Here is a 22,450-nt window from a genome sequence, read left to right as displayed (position 1 = left end):
TCAGTGGTTATGGCGCTCGGCTGCTTAGGGACGTTAAACCCCCGTAAACCAAACTGAACCAAACCGAGTCCTGAAATGGGAAGAGTTTGGGATAAGACTTAATGGGGAATACCTAAATAATCTGCAATTCGCTGATGACATTGCCTTGCTGAGTCACTCAGGAGATGAACTGCAATTCATGATCAATGAGTTAGAGCAAAACGGTGGGCCTAAAAATTAACATGCAGAAAATCAAAGTACTTTTCAACAGTCTAGCAAGGGAACAGCAGTTCACAATTGGCAGCGAGGTGCTCGAAGTGGTAAAGGAATACATCTACTTAGGACAGGTAGTGACAGCTGATCCGGATCATGGGAGTGAAATAACTAGAAGGATAAGAACGGGATGGGGCGTATATGGCAGGTTCTCTCAGATCATGAATAGCAGGTTACCAATACCCCTCAAGAGAAAAGTGCACAACTGTATCTTACCGGTACTCACCTACGGTGCAGAAATGTCGAAGCTACCGAAAAGGGTTCAGCTTAAGTTAAGGACAACGCAGCGAGCCATGAGAGAAAAATATGTGTAATGTCAAGAGACCGGAAGCGGGCAGAGTGGGTGAGGGAATAAACGCGTGTTAATGCCATCCTAGTCGAAATCAAGAGGAAGAAACTGGCTTCGGCAGGGCATGTAATGCGAAGGCAAGGTAACCGCTGGTCCTTAAGGGCAACGGAGTGGATTCCAAGACAAAGCAAGCGTAGAATGGGGCGGCAGAAAGTTAGATGGGCGGGCGATTTAGTAGTTTGCAGGGATTTTGTGGGCGCAGCAGGCAAAGGATAGGGTTAAATGGTGAGACGTGGGAGAGGCCTTTCCCTGCAGTGGGCGTAGTCATGCTGATGACGTGACGGTAGTAATAGTAATAATGATTGCTGTCGATAGCGATAGTGCTATAGATAGATAGTGATATTGATGGTAGTGATCAGGAAAATGATGGCTACTGATAGTGATAGTGCTAGAGATAGTGATGATGAGTGATGATGATAGTGATAGTTGGCGATAGCGATGAAGATAATAATGATGACCGTTAGCGACGTGATAGTTCGTGATAGCAGTGATGATGAGAGTGACGATCATAGCGATAGGAACGTAATAAAAATAAACGGAATTAAAAAATAAACAAAAGCAAATAAAATAGAACTGAAACCAAGTTCATTAAATAAAAAATAAATAAAGGTGAAATGAACAATAAAAATGGAGAGAGAAAGACAGGAAAAGGAAAGGCTTTCACATTTCTGCTCTTAAGCAGACCTAATTGCAATCTTTTAATTTTTCTTCTATATATTTTGCTCTCGTGGACACTTCGCTACCTATCGCAAACTGATGTTCCCTTCTGAAACTGTTTTTGCTAGTGCTGTTCACTATTAAATGCAAAAGAAACGAGCAGTCGTCGGCCTTCGCAAGTGTCCTGCCCATCATCGTTACTGATACCCATGCATGCAGTTTGAGTCATCATTCTCGCTGTCAGTTATTTGCCAGCTAACGGTAAAAGAGGGCGAAAAACGATCCCCTTGAATCATTAACTTGAAAGGCTAACAACATCATCTTGAACCAAGGGAGGGAGCCTGTGTGCGATGTGCAAATTTCAAGATAATTACTTGCCTTCGCACGGAGATATGCAATAATCCTTGGCGAGTATCACCGTCAAGAAAAAATACCGGTTGACTAGCCCGAGTAGTGTATAGGCATGAGAAGTGGTGGTAGCTGTGGATGGGCGGGTGGCGTGCGTTGTCTTGAAAGCGTGTTTGCCGGGTAATATAGGGCGTAATGTTAACAAGACTGAACTTTCTCACACTCTCTCTCGCGTTCGTGAGGCAGTTACCACGATATTTTTTTCGAGAAATCACGCGCACCATGGTTTACAGGACTCGTAGCATCATGGGTTACACCTTACGCGTCGGCAGAAACGAGGAAGTTCTGAAGACTGATGAATTTCAGTGCATTCCCACGGAAGCAAGAAACACAGTTCAGCAGCAAGCGGCGTCCCAGCAACCAGAGCTCTCCAGAAGCTTCACCGCCTTCGATTTCATGCGCCACCTGAGATCAACAGCTGACGACAAATGTGGAGCTTCGAATATGAACTCTAGCCATGTGCACGCCAAGTTGAGTTACATGTCCTCGAAACACGCGAATCTTTGTGATAGACCATGGTGTGTTCATATTTTTTTCGAAGCGCCGCTAGCTTTCCGCTTAAAATTGAAAAATCAGCTCCTGTGTTCACCATTGCGCTCACCTTACAGCCGGCGAGAAGCACGCGAATATCCAGCCAGAATCGGTCTCCTATTTCCAGAAGTCACGCTAAATACTGTAAAGCCTCGGTCGTTCTGTGCTCGCGTTTTGGGGCGGACTTCATAGCGTCGATTCCCAGCTGCCGCGTACCCGGTTGTTGCAATCTTTACTTTTGGGGCCGAGGTCTTGGCCACCGTCGCAGGGCCATCCGGAAAGAATGGTGGGGCGACGGTGAAGGTCGGCGTGAAGACGGCGATCGTGGCTGCCGCCGCGAAGTTGGTGTCATGCGCTGCTGGGCCACGTAGTCCTCAATATTTTTGCTCGTTGGCCAAACGGAGGGCGGAGTACATCGACGGGAAACCCCTGGAGTCCCAGGTGTACACATGGGCCTGCCGGTACAGATGACCGGATTCCCGCAGTGGAAGCACAAGCGCCGCCGGCCTGGAGAACGCCGCATGTCCTTCATCCGCTATTCTAGTCGTCGACTGCCGATGAATGGGTCGGGTTGCGCGGAAAACAGCGAGCACTGATTGGGAGGAAGGAACTGTGCCGAAGCTTGCGCAATACCTCGCAAATGGCGTCAACATACGTCCACCGACGGTACTGCGCGGGAACAGGTGGCAGTTCAGCACATATTAGCGGAGGCCTGAAGACTTAATGAACTCCTTCGCGGATGATGTTAGCGTGAAAGCCGGCTACTTGCTGGAGCGCAGCGAAAAGCGTCTGTAGCTCTTTATTCAAAACGGGACTGATCTGGTCGCGGTGGAGGCCAGGATTAGCCACGAAAGCAGGAAGCGCCTCTGCAACCCAAGCTGCAGGTACCAGCCTGCGTCGATGGCAGACCGCTGCAGGAACATCTCCATCGCGACCGCTTCCATGTCAAACTCTGGAACATGTTTTTGGCGGACTGCGCACAAGGCCAGCGAACAGTTGCTCTTTTACACCGGGCACTAGTTGGTGCACCTCTCATGGCCTGAACCGTTAGAAGAGTAACTTTTTGTGGCGGCATTTAATTTCTCGGTTTTATGTAATCACACGCATGCTGGAAACAGCAAACCTGCAAAGTTTATGTCTTGCCCTAAAAACTTGCTCCTTGCCATGTTGCTCTGCCTTGTTCCTGAAGTTTACGCGCTGTTGTTTCCCTCAAGTCAATGCAAAAACAATGTACAATAATATGCAGACAGGAAATTCGCGAAATTTATTTGTTACAGTCGAGGCTGAAACTCTTGATATAAAACCGATTTCCTGTCAGCCGAGAGCTACACTAGCAAGCCTCTCAGCACCGATGACCAGCCGTAGTGCGGGTGGTCTCTGCCATACTAGGTGACACCATTATTCCACAGGTTTCGATTCAGGAACTCTCGCTGTATCGTTGGTCGAATCCACAGATATCTTCTGGTCTAGGCTCGGTCCTCGGCTGCCGCGGAATATCATTACGTAGGCGAAGGCCGCCGTGACGCCGACCAAGAGGACCACTACCAGGACCAGCGAGACGCGACGGGCTGAGGAAGGAGCCCCATCGCCCAGCGGCGGTTGACGCGCCCCAGGACGTTCTGCTGCCTCCGGGGCTGCATGCAACCCAAGCGATTTCGATGCCGCAGGTGGCGGATCAAAGCGAAACGAAGCGAACAGAAATCATCTAACAAACTGCACCCCCCTTTTCATTTAGCTGAGAGGGGTGTCCCGTATAGAGAACTGGAGACTGTAAATCTCGCTTGGTGGTACTGTTCTTTACACTGATACGCTGTGCACCACTGGCGCCTGTAAGCAAATGTACACTAGCCGCGGCCACACAAATGACCGTCTTTTGAGTGTTGATATGCTTTCTTTTGCATCGAAAGCTAATGTACAGTCATTCTGAGATTACAATGATTAAAGATCTTTGCACTGTAACAAATGTATTACTGCTAAACATTTTTTAGATCACGGCGTTTTTCAAAATCACAGTTAGCAGTGCTGAGATCAAATGGTGGCACGCCATGGCAATGACGAAATTTTTCTGTGGCGAACAGTTGACGTCAACCTATTTCTATTTTTGTGTTTTGAATCGAATTTCGTGGGGTTCTGTATTCATTGACGTTACACCATGCATTTGTACTATTATACATTTTCAGGCAATGTCAAGACGATCTAAGTTGACTGGGCGCATTTAACATTTATAAAACTCCAACCAAAGAAAGCAGCAACTTCCGGCGCGCTCGAGGTGACAGTGTGAGAGAGTACTCAGCCCACATTGGCACCCATGTAATATTACTCTTTTTAGGAAGCCTGCAAGAAAATGAATTCGAAAGCAATAACGAAACAGACAAAACTTGTAACCGAAAGGTTTTGAACAGTTTTTATAGCGATAGCTACATTACGGAAGCATTTCGAGCCTTCAGCGTGGCAGTGGCGGCGCTGTAACGTGGTTGGTCACGTGGTGCGGAGCAGCTGCCGGCGGCGCGGCGCCGTGGCTTCTCACGTGATGCGGAGCAGCTGCCCGCGGCGCAGCGCGCTGGCGAAACCGAGCTGCAACAGCTGTGCGCATGCGCCGTGTCAACTGGGACGAAGATGAAGAAAGAACGCCCAGCGAAACGGAGCGGCGAGATACTGACTTTGCAATTCAAGTGAGCAAGTTCCACTCGGCCAGCTGTAGCTATCGCGTCACTCCAGGTTTAACCAGAGCTAAACCACCGCCAATGTTTTGAACACTTAGTTGAAGGCATCCATCCTACACCGTGTCCCAAACCAGCCCGTTTGAGTGAGGCATGCAGACTACAGAGACTGCAGACCCCCGGACTGAGCTAGGTTGTATACTCAATAATCAGCAAGTGAATACAATAGCTTAGTGCGAAAGCACTCATGCGCTCACGAACACAGACCAAGAATCTTGTCACCGTACGTACGTTCATTCGTTTTTGTGCCGTTGCCTAGGCACCACAGCTACTACCCGAGCTTATCCTTGTTACTCGGGCGAGCTCAGGGTAAGTGCGGAGAAGCGTCGCGCCAGCTGTGCGAGAGGTTGCTCGGGAAGAGCAACATGGGTCGCACAATCACTACCAGTGGCTATGATAGATACAGCCACCTGATAGTACAATGGAGGATTTCTTAACTGCTGCACCACTGCGCTAGTAGTGGTACGAGGACTCGCCGCCATCTATGAATATTAATTAGAAAATGACCAATTCTGCATATGCGGTCATTGACCGACTTAAGATATCATGTCATAAGGTTAAGGCGGAGCTTAAGTGTACCCTGCATTTGAGTAATGAGCCCCAGCTTTCGCATATCTACACGGTTTACATGGTTAAACCCTACCAATTTTGGTCTCAATTAGGTATAACAGACAATAGCCTCATTGCACCGTTCAGCCTTCGTTCCATAGTTATCAACATCAGAATAGGCATGGGTTCTCCTAGCCCAATAGCACGTCTAATCATTTGGAACACATGCCGGCAGTGAATCGGGCAAATTTTACTTTTGATAGCTGAGGCATTCCAGCGCGACCACACCATCAGACTTCAGGGGATACCTGGTCATTGCGGTATTGCAGCAAATGAAAGCGATGATGCAAAAGCTAAGCAGGCTCAGGCTGATCGCGTTACTTTCAAAGTCTCGAGAAGTGACTTAGCAGCCTTACTGGCTTCCTCAATGCAGGCTGCCATGCACCTGCACTGGAACGATGTGAACCACCAGCAAGGCCGCATCTTTCGGCTTGCTGCTGGTTCGCTATTTCATCTATCATCAAATATTATGCGACGCTAAGGAGCTCTTTTTCATTGCTTCCGCCTTGGTGTCGCGTACACTAGAAGAAAATGAATGTGAAAGCAATAACAAAACAGTCTACACGTGTCACCGGAAGGGTTTGAACCTACACATGATCGTAGTTCAAGCAAGCCCGAATAGCTTGAACTGCAAGCATACATAGATAATTCATCACATTATTTGTGAGTGTCCTCACTGCACTGATGCGAGGAGGGCTTCGGAGAGGGCCCCCTCTCTGTGGAGACTAGCCTTGGCTCCAGGGCGAATTTAACTGACGGCTGGTGTGCAGTGAAGGTTGTTTTCACGTTTTTATGTGAAATAGCCCTCGATCACCACCAATTACACCTGCGTGTGCTGTGCTGTGCGCGCCTACACGGTGCACAGTGCGGACCACACATGTACATAAGCCTTTGAGGTGGGACGTGTGTCTGTGTACTTTCAGCTTATTCTGCAAGTGTGTGGTGTGAGTGCATACGCGTTTGTGCCGCGATCAGAGAGTCTGCAACCGTGCATGCTGTGTGTGCCATGAGAACTGGTGTGTCTGCATGACATATGCTGCATGCGGAAGACATGTGCTGCATGTTCTACACGTCGCCTACGCGAGGTGAATGCCACCCATTGTGTGCGTGATCTCCTCTATAACACAGACCACCTTAAGCAATTCATTAAATTATGACGTATTCAACCTCCATTCACACCCTAACTCTTCTTTCCCCCTACCACATTGTGCATTGAGCAGCAGGCCGGGGTAATCTTACCGCCGGCCGCCCTCTTCACCTTTTTTTCATTCAGTTACTTTCTCTCTCTCTCTCAAATCATTTGGTAGAAACATCTCACAGAAGATGCGTTTCTACATAGCTTTAATCCATGCTCACAGATGCCTGGCTGTCTCCATTATGTGCATATAGCGGTCGTCTATTGCACCTGCGGCTAATCGCCGCCACCTACCATGGAACCAGGACTCAGCCTCTGGGCGGCATACAGCTCCGCTGGGCCTGGTACCACTGCGAGCACGCTGTGTTTGGGAACTCGTAGGCCATCCTCGTCCGTAGCCGTCAGCTCCTCCATGTCCTTGTAGTTCGTGCTAAGCGCCTGCCGGAGGTACTCGTCGATGCCACTGTGGTTGCAGATACTCGATCGCTTCCCCGGCGGCGCAGTCGCTGCTCCCTTGATTACGGAGCCCTGAGCACGGGGCACTCCCTCATCGGAGCTGGACATCGTCGAAAAATGAAGGACCTCAGGTGTTCCAGTCGTCGTTGTTGTTGCCTCATAAGGAAGGAAGGAAGGCCTCAGTCGTTGCTGGCACATACCCACTACGGGGGAGTGGCCAAGACACAGGCGGTTAGTTACTGGATACAGGAAAGTTTTGACGGGAAAAGGAGTGGTAATAGTATGTAGTCTGATAGATTGGAAGAGGGAAGGAAAGGGGTCCCGTTAACTGAATGGCACGTATGGCCTAACGTTGTTGTTGTTGTTAGCCTATCAAAAGATGGCACATACCCACACTGGGGGATCGGCCAAGAATCGGGTGGCTATTTACCTGAACGCAGTTAATAAAAAGGAAAAGCACGTGGGAGCGCAACACCGGTGAATTGTTCCTCATGAACAGAAAAGGGATGAGAGTTTTGATTTCAAAATTATAAGAATAATAATAAAGAGAGGGATTAAATACTAATTATTAAGTCAAAATGTAATAATTGATAGAAAAGAAAAGTTTGGAACACTTAGCAAGGCAGTCAGTGAGATTCTATCAGGAAATTTAGAACAGCGGTACAAACAGATCTGTGGCTGAACCCAAATATAGTGGCGCCAAATAATAACAAGAGCGGGCTGCTCAAACTAATGGCAAGATGCTGCAAGGGCTCCTCCAGCAACCATTTTCTCAGAGAGTTGAATCGGCGACAACACAGCCAAAAATGTTCTGTAGATTCAGGCTCACGGCAAAATGCACAAAGGGGAGAGAGCGCCAAACCCGACTTGTGTAAATACAAATTTAGAGGGGGGATGCGGTAGCGCAGTCTCGTCAGTGATACATCAAGCTGCCGAGAGCAACAAATTTTCCTGTTCCAATAATATTTAAGGTGCTCATAATCCGCCGATGTTAAAAGTGTTGTGTCTTGCATGCTTAAAAACGCACGTCGCCGAAATCTAGATGCTGTAATATAGGCTGTAGCCGGGATGATTGGCAACACGGGGCCGCTGAGGGAAGCCTTTGCGAGATTGTCAGCAATCTCATTTACTCTCACACTGCTGTGACCGGGAACCCATACTTAATGAACAAGGCTCAAATGCGGAGGAAGTAGGGATAAGAAAGTTGTTAAAATGGGACCGTCAACATGTGCAGCGAGGGACGAACACAAAGATAAAGAATCAGTAATTACTGCAACTGCTGTAATAGAGGGGTCTAGCTTGCGTAGAGCAAGTACAACTGCTAGAAACTCTGCATGAAAAATAGGGGTGAAATCTGGAAGGCGCAGTGAAAAGGACCAGTCTAAATGCGAGCAAAATATTCCCACACCTGCTTTTTCATTGCATTGCTATGCGTCAGTGGCTATTGCTATATCTGTAGGTAGGGTCCTCAGATGATCTTCTAGTAGACCATTTAGAATACTCGGTGGAAAATGTTTTGCATTTTTTTGGAATATGTCGTCGAAAACAATGTGGATAGCGGGCCCATTGCGAAGCGCAGGAAAGATATCATAAATGTTTACATCTAAAGGCTGAAGTAATCTTTGCACAAACACTACCTGAGGAAAATTGAAACGAGACCAGTGGACACCAAAAAAGGAGGTCGGCTGACAACATAAAATGCTTTGGGAACGGTGGAAATGGGATTCATAAATCCTGAGGGAAGTTTGCACAGTTAAAAATTGAAGTCGTGATAAGAGAGGCGGAATGCGGACTTCAAGGTACAGCACATTGGTAGTCACAAATTTTGGAAGGCCGAGGCACATGCGGAGTGCTTCCCTCTCAAAAATGACGAGAGGACGAAGTTTATATGTAGCCGAGCCTGAAAACAACACTGATCCAAATTCTAAAATTGACCTGACATACATTATGTAGATCATTAATGGCCCAACGTCTTCTCTCAATGTAGTTTTCGTTATCTTCTAACATGAGCTACGGAAAATTTATTTGTTTAAATACACGGCTAGTGCGCAATAGGAATCGGTGTAGGAAGGGCGTCTACATTTTGGAAATGCTGGTACCGAAATGAAGCAGTAAAAGAGAGACCAACAGGGCTGGAGCAGTATGACTGCGCACATGTTAGCCAGGTACATTTCAAAATATAAAACCTAGTTATGAATGATTCCAGAAAGTAACATCATATGCGAAAAAAAAGAAAAATTTGAGTGCGCGTAAAAGGGCAGTCAATAAGTGGGAACATTGTGTAGCCTGTATGTTTTCTTACGTGGTAGCGGCCCAGCGACCGTATGGAGTGAGCAGAGGCTTAGTGGTGACGTTAACAAAGAGGCGTTTATTCAAGGGACAAGGGTATATGCGCCAGCTGTTTTAAGGAATCCCGCCACTATTCTTAAAAATCGGGTATTCAGGTAGAAAAGCTCTTTTTGCAATCGTAATACCAGTTTTGGCGAACGCCAAAATACAGGCGAATCATGTTAACTAGTACAGTGTAACTGACTTTTAATAGCGAACGTTTTCACTAATATCGACAGGCGCCTCATTGCAAACAGCAACTTGTAGCTGGCCATTAGTAACAGCCGTATCTGTTTTTTTAAATTTCGAAAACGCGATTACCTTCGCCACAAAAGAAATTAAGCGATTTTTCCCGCCTTTCGAAAACCGCGCGCCTGCGGGAGCGCAAAGCGACGTCCAAGAAAACGGGGCACTCCATGATCTATGTGTCACGTGATATTCTCTGCATCTTAGGCTCTTTAACTGGGAGAGTCGCACTGCCTCCGGCAATTCTGCCCACGTGTTGTGCACCCCGAATTCAAACAGTCGCTCTGTCGAGCTCCCATGGGCAGTCCTCGCGCGTTCGTAATACATCTCCAGATTAGGGATGTCGAGGTAGGGCGTCGCGTAACTGATTCTATTTATTACGTGTGCCTCGATAAGTATTAGCAAGTTTATCTCCTTGAGGCCTCTTCCTTTAGTCGCGATCCTCCTCAAGAGCGCGAGCGCTTGCATCGCGTGGGTTTCTAATCTCTTCAGGACTTCGCCGTTAGAGTTAGACTAGGTACGACGGAGACGGGCAGGGTGACCCTTGCAATCAAAATAAAATGAACAGTGCTCATGCGGCGAAAAATTTAAATTTGATAGAAAAAGCCAATTGGAAAAATAAAATTTGGGCTCGGTAACATGATGTCCTAAGGGCTCAACGATCACAGAGGGATGGCAATGCCTCGGAGAGCTTCTTTTATTGATGATTGTAGTCAAAAAAATTCAATGAAGGTGCCTTAAAAAAACTGAAATAAAATTAAATAAAATGTACAAAAATACACAAAATAGTTTGTGAAGAAAGGCACAGAGAAGAGAAGAGAAAAGAGATGGAAAGAGAAATAATGTCGGTGACGCAGTGAAGATGGCGAAGAGATCAGGTAGGAAGGTCTCGCCGACAAGCGGAGATGACAGCTTCCGGAGACCCGACTTCTGCGCAAGCACGGAGAAGGCTTAATTACGTTACTGCCAAGGCTCGCAGATATGAACACGATGCCATCCTTGTTCCGATGTGTTTCATTTCTTCATCCCCTTCTTGTCAAATTCCCTGATCTGCAACATAGACCTTTGTTCTGGCCTAGTCTTATTACTCATTGTATTTAGATGTTTCCAGAATTTCTTAGCTGCTTTTCAGTCCTTTTTATTTACTGTTGGCATCCATTGGGCACCCTTTCTTCTAGTGTTCTCATTAATCAAATAGGATGCTTCCTTTCCACACTTGATGAAGCTATCCCATTTGCTATCTACTTCAGCTTCCCACCTTATTTTTGGAATATCTTATCTGTGTTCCCTGAATGCTTCCTGACGTTTCTCTATCGCCTTCTTGACCTCCTCATCTCACCAACTCTTGGGTTTGCGTCTTTTCTCTTTTAGCTTGACTCGCGCTTTAGCTAGCTCCAGCTCAAGTAATCGAGTTAATTTGGTATAAGCCCAGTCTGTTTCATTATCCTAAAGAAATTACCTTCTCTATTTGTTTGGCTCCTGCTTCCAATTGCTTTTCTGAGTAAAAATTCTCCTCGCTTCAGTCCTACATTGGTGTCCCTTCTGAAACTTAACTTGATGCGTATGTAGCTGCTACCTACACTTCTGGAACCATGCTCATCTGTGCTTATTCCTATGTGACATAAGTGCATATTGTATCGTAGATTGCAGAATCTCTGCCCTCCATGTGATGAGTCCTTCACACTTCTCGGTACTGTTGCATACAACTGAGTCATGCCTGTCACACATATCCAGCAGCATGCTTCCTTTCGAGTCTGTGTACCAGTCTAGGTCTATGTGTGCATTTATGTCGCCTAATATAATTATGTCGCCCTTTCCTCCTAGCTCATCAAAGTCACTTGCAATACATTCTAACATTTTCCTGTTTTCCTCTTTGGCATTAGCTCCTGTCTACAGGTACATAAAGCCAAAGAGTGTTTGCTACCCTCCTACTTTTCCTTTTAGTAATAAATGTTCCTTGCGTCTCAGTACACGTGCCTGTTAACACGTACATGTCCCTGTTAACTAGCATTACTCCGTATCCTATTCGTCGACTCATGAACCTAATTACACAATTAGCCTCAACGACCCTCCTTTCTTTCCCGGTAGACTGCCTCTGGACCTCTGGAATTGTGCATATAGTCGCATGCACCCTCTCAGAGGCCTCTGTAAGCCTACGCATCTCCACTTCTGTTTCTCGAGGTTCTGCTCCTCCCCTTCAGCACATCGTTGAGACCAGCATGGATAACGACAAGGTGCTCGTTATCCATGTTGTCCCCTACCACCTCCTGGGCTTTGGCCATTTCATCTACCATGCACTTCCCTGGCTGGGCCTCCACCTGCACCCGCCTGTCCGCCTTCACTGTCGTCAAAATGCTTTCCTCAACCCTCGCTACGTTCGAGTCACCGACTACCAGAACCCTTCTGCGCTCTAACCGTTCACTTCTTGACTGCGACTGTTTCCCACCGGATCGCGCTAGCTGTCTCTGCTGCCGCCGTACGCTACTGTCGCGCGTCACCGTGCCCGTTTTTACCTTTCTGTCTTCCCCACTCAAAGCCTTTTGCGGGACTCCCGGGTGGTCTCCACCACTGTCTTATATGATACCTGATTTAATATCTGCTGCGGGTACTTGGACCCAAGATATCAAACTTATTTTTGGAATATGGCGGAGTGCTTAGGTTCAAGCACTCTGCAACGGGTCGGCCCAGTATTGCACTGCCTCCGGGATCGGCCCGGGGCACATTAGCGCGCCTTTTCTTACTATTTTTTTCTTTCTCTCATATCCTTTACCAATCCTACTTTCAGCGCGCGGCAGCGAGCGTGGCTCGGTTTTAGCCAGTAGGCAGGCCCGTGCACTTTTCTTTCTTCCTATCAGCAACAGAAGCAGCAGCAGCGGCAGCAGCAGTTACAGCGCTGTAGAATCGACGAGCCTCCTTTATGCTTACCACGCTGTCCTCGTCCGCCACCTGACATAGCTCCGAACTGGGCCGCAACTTGAGCGCTTCTACCTGCTCTTCTAGCGGGGCCCGCTTTTCCCGCTCTTCTTTCAGCTCCCCCACAATTCGCTCCAACAGGCCGGCCTTAGCCCCCTCCCTCTTAAGCGACTCGGCGACCTGAGTTTCGAGCTAAATCCGTTCCTCTCGGTCCACCTTCATGGGCCTTTTGAGTTCCTTAATCCTAACTCCCATTCCCCTTTCAACGTCCAAACGGCCTCCTCAAAACGCTTATATAGCTTGTACGCGAAGCTAGTCCCATCTGCCTCGGCAAAGCTCCCGAATTAGGTCTCGTCTAAATAACGCCAACGCTCGCAGTCCTGGCACTGCTCTAGCTTCCCGTCAGCCCTGCCTTTCCTAGCTTGCCGACCCATCGTCTGGCGGACTACATAATGTGAAAGCCCGCCAAAAGTCCCATACAAAGCCATACGGCACACATACCTCTGCTAGCCTTCCTACCCCTAACACGGTTTAAAGCTACCGCCCCTACAGCATGTACAAGAGCAAATACCAAAAAGCACTTAGCTTCGGACGAAGTCGCTGGAGCTCCAAAAAAGGCGTCCTCCTCCTAAGGCGTCACGAATCAGAAGCCCTGCGAACTACCATGAGTGCCACCTGGACAACTGTTTTCCGGTGACGACACAAAGTGAACTTCTTCGCGCTTCTAAGACACAAGCCGCGCTATCTACTACGTGCATTTTGTACTACTATTGCGATATACAGATAGCTTCGCTATCTACATATCAGTTCATAAATTTTATCAACACGTGCATCACGATGTGGCGAATCGTTTGACACCATCCGGAATCCCCTGCTACAGACGGTTCGGCCGTAATATCCTTCTGAAAATCCTCGGAATGCATGGTTTGATAGCGGAAAGGTCATCGGTTGGAATTGCTTGCGTAGTTTGGGATTCATCTCAATTAGTAATTTTATCCTCAGGAACATGCCAAGTCATTTGACAAGATTTCGAACATTCGGCGTCAAACGGGCGGCCCCCAAATTTTCTGCAACTGGTGGTCCCGGGAGGGTCGCACTTCTATGGTTGCTATTCTGGCACATATATAACGGATCGAGAGTATAGGTATCAAAAGAGGCGCTGCGCGCCCACTGTTTTTATATCATATAGTGTGGTCATGTGGTAACTGTTCTGGTCAATTTCACCTTCGTTGCAGACAGACGCGTCCTTAACAAACGTAAGCTAACGCTCTTACTGTATAAGCTGGCTTCCCCTAGCGGCTTTCAAAAACGCGGTGGTGAAGGTTGCTTTAATTACTTTTAAAAGGTCAAAAAAATTGATGGTATACTCGTACATTGGTTAAGAATGTAAAGCGCGGGACTTTTTGAAAATTTATCTGTCTCCCGCGCAATTTCTGCGGATTCTTTGTTCTCAATTCGTAGAATTTTAGAATTAACATTGGCATTGTTGGTCTCAAATATCACAGTGAATTTTATTCACGTGTTTCTCACACAAAACATGAGAATATATTCAAGGGTTTCGCATATCCCAACGCAACACACGGCGCGTATATCTAGAAGAGCGAGGGGCCGAACACGGCGAATGCTGTTGCATATCGTAGCAGAGTTGAAAGTGCTGTGATGAAGTGTGCGCCGGAACTTCCAAACAAGTCGCCTCTAAAGACGTGGTGGACAATATTTTGTCGACGGCAACAAACACAGTTTCGGCGGACGAAGCTTTCCAAATTAGAAAAAAATTACTGGTGGCTTAGCATTACTAAGCAAGAAATATTTTCTTATCGCAAGTTTTAGATCGTTAGCTCTGCTGGGTGCGTTTCGAGCCTGCGAGTTACGCTGATTTCACGGATAGAATCCAAAATGGCGGCATACATAGCAACGACATTGTATTAGAGCATTAAGCTCTACTTCTCGTATTTCGGGTCTCATCGTTATGCGTTATTACGCAAATCGTAACCCAGTTGTTGCCCATGGTAACCGAGGTCGTTACATTATGGAATAAAATAATTACAGGGGGCAGCGTGATGTCCGAGTACAAATCGAAAGTAAACTGTCGTTACGGTACATCCATCCCTGCATGGCAGCCATCAAAGTCAGGTCAGTTAGTCCTGACATTCGTGCGAAATTTTTGGGCCGACTGTTTCTCGAAGAATGTTCCGGATGGTGTCATACGATTCAACGTTTTGTACAGCATAAACTTAATTATTAAGTTAGAGTCTAGCTTGCGGCGGGGATTCGAACTGGCGACCTATGTTAGGTGCGTTAACGCTCGATATGCGAAGCTGCCTTAGCGTCGGCTCATTTTCTGCATTTTTTGCCCTTACATGGCGCGAGGAAACCCTTAGGGGGCTGCCCTTGCAGGGCAAAGGACAGCCGATCGAGGGCTATCCCTTAAGGGCATCGGTAATTATCCGGCGCTGGTGAGCAGCAGCGGAGCTGGGCAGAAGAGTCTGTGGCGCACAAATGATCCAGATGCGGTGCGGCCACATTTATTTGAGTGCCCCAGAGCTTAGCGTACACTGTAAAAACAAACCGTCATTTTGACGGCCACTTTTTTATCTATTTTGACGAGCCGCCGGCGTCAAACGGGTAAGACGGAGACTTCGCCGTGAACGAGCGGGCGAGGAGAAAGAGACGGAGAGCGCAACACAAAACGAGAAACTCTATTGGCTGGCGCGTAGGGGTACGTCATGTGAGACGTCGCTCAACGCGCGCTTCCGGCCCCCGCTGTCAAGGAAGGAGTCCGGTTGTCGTGGTTCCCTCTCGCTTTTCTTTGTGCGCGCTATAGTGAACTAGAAAATAGTGCGCGCTGCTTCTGCCCGGGTGTGCGTCCTGCATTTTTGCGCCATTTTGTCTTTTTGTGTGCGACGCGTTGGAAGGCCGCGAAGACGCAATCAAGGAACGTATGGGCTGCAGCCGAAAATCAACTGCAGCGGGTAGAGGTAAGTGTTCTGCTTATATGCTTCGTTCGTGCAGTACGCGTTCTGTGAGGCACATAGCTACGAGGAGCACGCTAGTTCTCACGCGTAATGTATACACGCACCGATGGCCGTGGGCCCGAGATTGCCGTTCAGAGACGTGCTTCTACGTAAAGCGTGAATCGCGGCCTCATGGTTCAGCCACGTGCAGCGATTTTCAGGGGCTGCGTGCGCCCACGTGTAAAAAAAAACTTCCTATGAGGAACACTGAAGCGTACGAAGAGCATTGGCGCACGTTAATTGAAGAAAGTCGTTTATAGTATCTCTATCATGCGGGCACATACAATCGCGATCGAGCCTGACTTTCGGTTACGATTACTGCTACGCGGGCCAAGGATCGAAATCGAGTTGGTCGAGCTCTAGCGCGCCATGCGCCTCTGTTTAAATGCAGAACACCTTATGAATGGGCTTAATGGGCAGTAAAAATAGTCGTAAAAACCATTTTTTACATTTTCAGTTGTAATTCAGGCCAAGACATGTGCTATGACTACCATGCTGGCCATCTGCAGCTCCCTTGAATTCATGGTGTCGGCACTACTGTCGTAGGTTCGTAAAAGTATTCGTCAATAAAAAGCAGACTACTTTTCGTGCACTGATCAGCTTTTTTCTGTTTTATTTCTTACGATCTCTCTTTTTTGTTGTTCCTCGCTTCCTGGCACACCGAGCCCCATACGTCGGTGTCCGGTGGCGATGGGGCAGCTCAGTGTTTAGTTCGTGTACTGATAGTGTGCAGTTTCATTCTTGTATAGCATTAAGATATGGGCCTAATTATTTCAGCAATAGTTATTTCCAAATAAATTCTATTCATTTTTATAGCTTATTGCCTATAAGCCTCAAACAAGGGCCAAAAATTTCTTTCGACTGGCGTATCCATTAGCTGGGAATTATTGAATCAAGTAAATTTGTAGTCTTGTAATTTTATACCGCATTTTCATCCATTTCTGCTGAAATGATACTGTACCCGAGGTGTAGAAAGTGCCTTGATGACAGCAGGATCGTTGGAAGTATGGTTATGATTTATTATTGAGATGCATGTATCTGATCACTGATGTTTTCTCTGGAGTCTAATAACATGTGGCTTGTGAATTCCCAGCATGCAGCTGAAGGGGAGCTGGAAGGACTGCCAACAACTCCGCACCTTGCTGTGATTGGTATGTATTTGTCATTTATAGAACTTTGGCTCAAAACATGGCTTGTACAGTGTATTTTATTATTCTACGATGTAACCTGATTTTGTGTAACTTCACTCTACTTAGTAGGACATATTCAAAACTTAGGAATGAGGCTAGCCCTGGATGAAAGGCTTAATTGCTGCTTCATCTTATGTATGTACAGTTTGTTTAATAATTAAACATGATAACAATGTGCAAGTTTGGCCAGTAGAATTCCATTCTTATTAGAGTGTACAAAAAATTTGGAACTTAGTAGCAGTACTGTTGATAAGTGGGGAGGGTGGGGCAATCTCCGCACTATAAGGTGATATGCCAGAGTTCATCGAGACTAATGTGCGGCCTTTTGACTTGCCAAAAGCATGACGTTCTGCTAGAAAGCATGAACGAAGCTGAGCTTGGCTTTTCTCATCAATGTCATGGCAGGCTTGGTACAAAATGGAGGGCCTTTGAAGAGTTGCCTCGGTGCTTGCCCAAGTTTCGTTACCTCATCACTATTCCCCATTATTTAAAAAAAAACGAAGTATTCTGTCGACAAAGCTAATTCTTTTTTGTCGTGCAATATTTGTAAAGCTTTTTCCATAAACAAGTTCTATGTAGTATGTTTACATGAAGCAAGCATCTTCAACAGATATAATTAGTGGCGTGTAAAGCACTGATAAGGTAGGGCATGTTGCATGTGTCTGTGTACTGCCAGGGTACCATAAGGCCTAGCAACAAGACCCAGTATGGCTTTTTACGAGTACATTTGAATTCGGCTTCTCTCAGTGTACACATCGAAGGCCATAGAGTTACTCGAATTATTGGATCACCCCTTTAGTGGGTAGCGTTTGCGTGTGACTAATTTTTTTTCCTTGCAGGATCAAGCATGGGGGACATAAAGAAGATCATCGTTGCAGTGGATTCTACAAGAAGTCTTGAGAAGGCCATGGGCCTCCTCCTTGGTGCCTTCTTTGTGTTCAACGTTGCGTACCCTCCCGACTGCCCCCTCACCATGGAGCTTTTGCAGAGGTAAATGAGTGAATGTGGATGATGCGTTTGATAAGCAATCGGAATCCGAGGCAATAGTGTGAGCAGCAGGCTTCTTTTTCCTGAGGAAAGGCACTCGCCCTCCTTAGCCAGTGCCTGCAAATGATCAGTTCTGCCCTGTTCCCCTGAAATTCTGATGTCGTCACATACATTCCTCTCGTGCATTTCTTCGTTCTCTGGCACAGCACCGTGTTGCTTTTTTGGCACACCTGTATGGTGATTTGCCAGTCACAGGCGTCTTTAGAAAGTAGAATGGTAAGATTATTGACATAGTGCTGCTTGCCAGCAGTACATGCTAACAAGCCTTGCACATTGGCTAGCTCTGGCAATTGCGAGATGAAGGCCGGACTTTTAATTTTAAATTGCACCCAGTTCTGGTATTCTGACACTTGCAGAATTGCGGATTTGATCATTGTCATGTGATGAATGCACCAGGCTGGCAGTTTGCATTGCCTAAACTTGGTCACGTGTCCTGTGAGTGCATCTAGATAACACTTTTCAGTGTTTCGCTTATTTTTTTGGTTGGCTACTGCAAGAAAGGGGCTAGAACGAAGAACCAGATAGGACGGGCGACTGTCAATTATTGCTAAATGTAATGTGTGCAGCACTTTTATAAGTACCGACGTCAGGAAAAATAGGAGCGAGGATTAAGTGTAAATGCAGTTATTTTAAGTCGCTCTACTATGTATCGTGTCCACTGGCTAATGTCCTAGTGCAACATTACAGTGTGTCTGACTATGGGTTGCGTCCACACATGTGGCAAGTTGCCGGATGCCTCTCTGCACTTTTACAGGCCTCAGGTTCCCTTGTTACCATGGATGCAGTGCTCGCTGTAGCCTGCGTACAATCAGCCCCGAGAAAGTAGAGCTCTCTACCTCACCTTCTGGGCACTCAACAAACCTTTTGCAATGATGAATGTCAGATTTCATTTTGCATTGAAACGGGAGACGTGACACATAGGCAGGACAGCTTCACAGGTACTGTCACAACCATTACATGGCACTTTCCCCTTTCACCTGGTGATCTTTTAGGGGCTGGCAGGGTTATTAGCCCCTTTCAAAAAAAATTATGCTGTGATCCCATATTTGTCCAGAATTGCTCAGTACTTGAAATGGACAGGTGAAAGAGCCATCGTGAAGTCTGCTATGTTGGCACCTGAGAAGTTGGCCGCCCTTTGTGTCAACAGTTGCAGTGTAAAAGAAAAAAAATTAAGACATTCATCATCGTGACAGGTTTGTTGATTGCTCAGAAGATTTCAGGTGTGAAATTCCGCTTATTTGTGGCCAAGGGCACAGAAATTAGAATGAGCATTGTGCAAATGGTAAGATGATGAGGCATGATAATGAGGTTTTTAAATGTATGCATGGTTGCCACATGTACAATTGCAGCCTATACCTGGACATCAGGGTGTTACATCAATACTGACCTATGTTTGCGGCTGATAGCTGAAAACACTGAAATGCAGCAAAATGCTCTTGCATAGTTATGGTTTCTAGACTCTGTGTATGGTTCCTGTACATGATGAGCACCTATTGTTACTAGAAATACTATACGGTGTGTATGTGCAATTGTGGGCTGTTTTTACGAGTTATAATAATGGTTACATTTAGGTACATCATCTATTGTTAGTGCATGTATATGTAGCTATTTAAGCGCACTACTAGTGTGCTCACATTTGTTGCTACCTGATTTTAATCTCGTCTTTCAATTTCGTAATACTGTGTGTTGCAGAAGGTAGTGCAGTTCACACATTCATGGCATTTCACGCGTGTAGGCAGAGTATGTGATTGGCACAGTTTATGGAGCATGGATTTATTCTATCCTCGTTTTGTTTCCAGGTACCTTGGGCAGAGCAACCCAACGAAAGGGCGCGGCAAAGGCAGGGCCTGCGGAATCGCACCAAAGTTGCTGAGCCTGCTGAATGCACTTTAATTTATGAATAAATGTGCAAGTAGAAATGTGAATTTGTTTTTGTTGCATGGTTTATGAGGTACTGCCCACTGCAAGTGACTTTCATGTGGTCAGGTTCACCACACTATATATTGACACAGAATTATGTTGAGACTTGTCGTGTTGGGCCATCATACTGACAACACAGTTGCATTTCATGTTGACAAGCCGATTTTTTGAATGGTTAAAAGCATAGTCATTTCGAAATTACAGCCTGCTATTACCTTGATGGCCAAATGCTGTACTGACAGCTATAGATAATTTCAAATTTGCAAAAAGTCTTGAAGTCATAAAAACAGTTTTAAAATTGACAGCTTGCCATCGCAGACAATCAGTGGTATAATTACAGTTTGGCTATATTTTCAAATCGATAAAAATGACATCGAAGTCAGAAAAAAACATTGTCATTTAGAAATGACATCTTGCTGTAACTGCTACGGTCAAATGCTATCAAATTGACAGTTTGACTGTATTTCACATTGACAAGAAAAACATCAAAATGATGGAAAAACTGTCATTTAGAAATGATGTTCTGCTGTCACTTTGATGGTCAAATGTCATCAAATTGACGGTTCAGTTGTATTTCAGATTGACAAGAAAGACGTCAAAATGATGGAAAAACTGTCATTTAGAAATGATGTTCTGCCGTCATTTTGATGGTCAAATGTAATCAAATTGACGGTTCAGTTGTATTTCAGATTGACAAGAAAAACATCAAAATGATGAAAAAGCACCGTCATTTTAAAATGACGGGGTGCCATCATTTTAACGGTCAAATGCTTGGAAATAGAGCTGCCAAGGTATTTCCCGTCATTTTGACGGATTTTTTTTTTACAGTGTAGGCTTCCGTGCCAGCCAGGCGCCTCCAGCCCCAAGCATAGCCGGTTGGCTCGTCTACTGCCTGACATCGCGGATACGGTAGCCCCGCATGAAACCAGTGATCTGAACTTGACCGGCTTTTCACATCCGTTCCTTTTTGTTTAGTGCCGGTGCTCCCGTATGCTTTCTTCCTTCAGTGTGTCTCACCTCGCGCAAACGCCTTGTTTGCGCTGTGCGGGGGCCCCTGGAGCGCCACCTTGTAGCGCACGTAGCGGCACGCGCGAAGAAAACAACGAACCTGAAGCTCGGTACCCTGGAGCCACCTGGCTGGCACGGCAGCCTACACTACGCTTTGGGGCACTCTCAAATAAATGTGACAGCACCGCATCTCGATCCTTTGTGCGCCACAATTTTTCCAATATGACTCCACCGTGGTTGGGGATGGAGGATGTGGGAAGGTAGGGCATATTAGAAGGACGTGAAGAAAGTCTCCCGGTTTCCCGCAGAGCTTGCAGGAGGAGAGGGACTGATTGGGTAGCGCGCATGAAGGAGAATAGGCAGGCAGCTGTACGGGTCTGAAGTCGGCGCCAGTGGGAGGCTTGGGTTAGGGATGGGGGGGGGGGGGAGCCGGCGGTGCGTAAATGCGCCGGGTATCTCGGTAGTCATCACCATCATCACCAGTCGAACTACACCCACTGTAGGGCAAAGGCCTCTCCCATGTCTCTCCAATTAACCCTGTCCTTTGCCAGCTGCGCCCACCCTATGCCTGCGAACTTCCTAATCTCATCCCCCCACCTAACCTTCTTGCGCCCCCTGCTACGGTTCCTTTCTGTTAGAATCCACTCCGTTACCCTTAAAGACCAGCGGTTACCTTGCCTTCGCATCACATGCCCTGCCCAAGCCCGCTTCCTTCTGATTTCGACCAGGATGTCATTAACCCGCGTTTGTTCCCTCCACCACTGCCCGCTTCCGGTCTCTTAACGTAACACCTATCATTTTTCTTTCCATGGCTCGCTGCGTTGTCCTTAACTAAAGCTGAACCCTTTTCGTTAGCCTCCACGTTTCTGCCCCGTAAGTAGAGGAGCGGTAAGATACAGCTGTTGTACACTTCTCGTTTGAGGGATATTGGTAAACTGCTATTCGTGATCTGAGAGAACCTGCCATATGCGCTCCGCCCCCATTCTTATCTCTCATGATCCGGATGAGCTGTCGCTACCTACCCTAAGTAGACGTTTTCCTTTACCACTTCAAGCACCTCGCTTCCAATTGTGAACAGCTGTTTCCTTGCTAGGCTGTTGAACATTATTTTGGTTTTGTGCATGTTAATTTTTAGACCGACCGTTCTGCTCTGCCTGTCAAAATCATTCATCATTCTTTGCAATTCACCTCCTGAGTGACTCAGCAAGGCAATATCATCAGTGAATCGCAGATTATTCAGGTATTATTCATTACCTCTTATCTCCGAATGTTCCCAATGCAGGCCTCGGTATACCTCCTGTAAACAGGAAGCGAATAGCATTGGGGATATCGTATCTCCTTGCCTGACGCCCTTCCTTACTGTAATTTTAGATAGATATAGATAGACAGATATCTTCCAGTATTTTCACATAAGGCTCTTCTACACCCTGATTCTGCAATTCCTGTGTGACTGCTGAGGTTTCCATTGAGTCGAAGCTTTTTCGTAATCAACGAAGGCCATATATAGGGGTTGGTTAAGTTCTGCGCATTTCTATATCACCTGATTGATAGTGTGAATATGATCTATTGTGAAATATCTCTGAAGGTAAGCAGGTGCTCCAGGGATGGCGGAGGGGTCCAACTCCGGCCCGGAAACTGAGACCTCGGGCGAGGGAGTGGACCTCCTC

At 46.7% G+C, this 22,450-nt stretch overlaps 1 long non-coding RNA gene across 1 annotated transcript; it reads left to right on the top strand.

The window, feature by feature from the left end:
• Positions 1–15,479: 15,479 nt before the first annotated feature.
• LOC144121906 (uncharacterized) lies at positions 15,480–19,774 on the top strand. Its single transcript, XR_013312727.1, has 4 exons — positions 15,480–15,582; positions 16,712–16,769; positions 17,648–17,798; positions 19,655–19,774. It is a non-coding gene; the product is annotated as an uncharacterized LOC144121906 (long non-coding RNA).
• The last annotated feature ends 2,676 nt before the right edge of the window (positions 19,775–22,450 follow it).

The sequence above is a fragment of the Amblyomma americanum genome, chromosome 2, assembly GCF_052857255.1.
Source record: "Amblyomma americanum isolate KBUSLIRL-KWMA chromosome 2, ASM5285725v1, whole genome shotgun sequence".
Classification (NCBI taxonomy): domain Eukaryota; kingdom Metazoa; phylum Arthropoda; class Arachnida; order Ixodida; family Ixodidae; genus Amblyomma; species Amblyomma americanum.
Note: the sequence above shows the minus strand (reverse complement) of the source record. Positions and strands in the feature narration are given on the sequence as shown.